The following is a 3,516-nucleotide window of genomic DNA, read 5'->3' as shown; positions in this document are numbered from 1 at the left end:
TTATCAGACCATCATGGATTAAAGTTGAGTTTCACAACAGAAAACAATGAAATGAAAACCTACAGGCTCTTGGAAATTGAACAGTTCTCTACTTAATTATCTATGGTTCAGGGAAGATATAAAGAAACCAAATATTTTCTAGATTTCAATGAAAATGAAGGCACAGCCACTCCAAATTCATGGGATATGATGAGAGCAGTGCTAAGATGAATGTTCATAGCATTGAGTGCCTCCAAAAATAAATTAGGAAGTACATTACAGCAATTTAAAAGTACATCAGAAAGCTCTAGAGAAGGAGGAGGAAAAGGAGGAGAGGGAGAGAGAGAGAGGGAAAGGGAGAGGGAGAGGGAGAGGTAGGGGGAGGGGCAGGGGGAGGGGGAGGAGAAGGAGGAGGAGGAGTCACACCAAATAAGAGTAGAAGGGAGAAAATAATCAAATTCTTGGCAGAAATCAATCAGAAACAAAGAAAATAAAAAGAACTAAACGAAGAGTTGGTTTTTTAGCTTTATTTGCTATTTATATGAGTACACAGTAGCTGTCTTCAGACACACCAGAGGAGGGCATCATATCCCATTACAGATGGATGTGAGTCATATGTTGTAGCTGGGAATTGAACTCATGACTTTTGGAAGAACAGTCAATGCTCCTAACCACTGAATCATCTCTCCAGCCCCAAGAGTTGGTTCTTTGGGATTTGAAAATATAAACAAATGCTTAAGCAAACTAATCAAAAGACAGAAAGACAGTATCCAAATAAATAAATTCAGAAATAAAAAGAGAGACACAACAGCAGACATTGAGGACATTCAAAGAATCCTTAGGTCTTAATTCAAAAATTTACACTCCACAAAACAAACTCAAAGAAAAGAATATCATGATTATCTCAATAGTTGCTGAAAATGCCTTTGATAAATCCAACTCCCCCTTCATGTTAAAAGTGTCAGAGAGATCAGGCATACAAAGCACATACCTAAACATAACACACAGCAAGGCTGCCCACTCCTTCCCTATCTGGCATGGTTATTCTCTGAGAGGCTTTACCCAGCATCTAACTCAGATGGAGATACTCACAAGCAAACAGTAGATGGAGTTTGGGGATTGTTATGGAAAAATAGGGGAAAGGATTGCAAGATGGAAGGGGATAGGATCTCCACAGGAAGATCAACAGAGTCATAACCTAAATCCTTGGGGGCCCTCTAATAGTGAATATGTAATGATCTGAAAGCTTATTTTTCTGCTGATGTTTTCCTTTTTTTTTGCACAGGATTTTGACAAGTTGATGAAAAAATTCATTAGATAGTGCCATTTGGGCAAATTAATTAGGAATCCCTTGATGCTCTTGGACCTGGATGTCCCAAACTTTCCAAAATTAGAAATACATTTTTCAATGATATTTTAAAACTTCTTTGTGGCTTTCTGTGTGTGTGTCAGGAGGGGATCTCTTAGCTTTTTAAAACAACTCAAAACTCAATGTCTAATAATTTAAAATGTCTTTGGAGATTTCTAAAGTCATTTTCATTTGTTTCTTCATTTATATGACTGCTTAGTTGTTTTATGTAAGAAGAGTCAGAGTGGATAGATGGCACCAGAAGAACAATTCCCTCTGAATCAACTAAGCCAGAGGAATATGAGCTCACAGAGACTGAAGAATGAAGCATAGGCAGGATACAGGTCCACAAAAGGTCCTCCTACATATGTACCATATCCTATTAGCTTAACTTTTGTGATGTTTCTGACTGTGAGAACAAATTGGTCTCTGACTCCTGTGCTAGCTCTTGGTATTCTTTTCCTTGTGTGGAGTTGCTGTGTCCACCATAAATATGATAATTATGCTTTAACTTATTCTGTTTTCTTTTGTCATGTTTGGTTGTTATATCTTAGAAGCCTGATGTTTTTCCTAACGATAGACAAAGAGAAAGTAGATCAAGAGGGGAGAGGAAGAGAGAGAACTGAGAGGAGTAGAAAAAAAGGGAAACTATTATCAGGATACATTGTATAAAAATAATCTATTTTTAATTTAAAAAATAAACACTTCAAAAAGGTTTGCTACTCTAATGTCATATTGTTGACTGAGGAGTTATTAGCATGTACATATTTGATTGTTTATACTGAGATCCATCTCTGGAGATATGTCAATCATTATGTGTACTTCATTTCAAATTTTGTCAAATTGTTGAACAGTATTTTCTAGTAAAGCAAAATTGCCTAACATTTCTCAATTTTGAAAGTCTTAGCATTTTGTTGCTAGACAGTCTCTTGCACTTTTAGAGACAAATATTTTCTTGTTATTTCATAAATTCTGCATCACTGTGTCATGATTTGTGCATAAGTCAACTGCATTGATTTTATATGGAAAAGGATGTGACAAGAGGAGGCTGGACACCCAGGAGCTCTAACATGCCCAGGATCATAGATGAGGAAGAAGTGATACCTGCCCCAAGCAGGGAGTAGCCCAGACCTCTGGGGACCAAGGAACTCATCGCTGGCCAGTGCCACAGGTTCCTTCTAGTCTGCACTAGTGCCCTGAGCAGACATTGAGCATCAGCTCTGGACCCAATCTCACAAACTCAGGGGAGTCTGAACACTCTATAGCTCGAACACAGCCAGGAACATAGGATCATAGGATCACAGAATCTTAGGAAATTGGTCAAAGCAGGATTTTAGGGTCACAGAGACAGCCTGACTCCCAGGAGCTCTTACATCCAGGATCTCAGAATCACAGGATCACAGAAACCGCTGAGGTCTGAGGATTTCTGACAGAACCAAAATAACATGAAAGACAGGTTCCAGCCAGAGATAGTAAGTGAAGGTAGCACTAGAGATAACCAGATGGCCAAATGCAAGCACAAGAACATAAGCAACAGAAACCAAATTTACACAGTATCTTTCCACAAATCCAGCCCTGCGTAGGATAAGAGAGGGAAAACTCCAACACAAGGAGGAAAATTATACCCCAGAAAAAATAAAGAAAGTAGTCTTCTTCCAACAAACCCAAAAGAAAATAGCCACACAAACATAATTCTGCCTCTAATTACAAAAAATAACAGGAAGTAACAATTACTTTTCCTTAATGTCTCTTAACATCAATGGACTCAATTCCCCAGTTTTAAAAAAATAGACTAACAGACTAAATAAGTAAACTGGACCTAGCATTTTGCTGCATACAGGCAATGTACCTCTGTGGCAAAGACACTACCTCAGAGTAAAAGGCTGGAAAACAATTTTCCAAGCAAATGGTCCTAAGAAAAAAGCTGGAGTAGTCATTCAAATATCAAATAAAATCGACTTTCAACCTAAAGTTATCAAAAAAGATAAGGATAGATAATTCATACTCATCAATAGAAAAAACAACCAAGATGAAAACAATTCAAATCTCAATCCTGAACATCTATGGTCCAAACACAAGAGCACCCACATTCATAAAATAAACTTTACTAAAGCTCAAAGCACATATTTCAGCTCACACAAAAATAGTGGGAGAATTGGATACCCAACTCACAGCAATGGACAGATCAA

This window comes from Grammomys surdaster, unplaced genomic scaffold, assembly GCF_004785775.1.
Source record: "Grammomys surdaster isolate TR1022 unplaced genomic scaffold, NIH_TR_1.0 125928, whole genome shotgun sequence".
In the NCBI taxonomy this organism is placed as follows: domain Eukaryota; kingdom Metazoa; phylum Chordata; class Mammalia; order Rodentia; family Muridae; genus Grammomys; species Grammomys surdaster.
The sequence above is the reverse complement of the archived record's forward strand: the minus strand, read 5'-3'. Positions refer to the sequence as shown.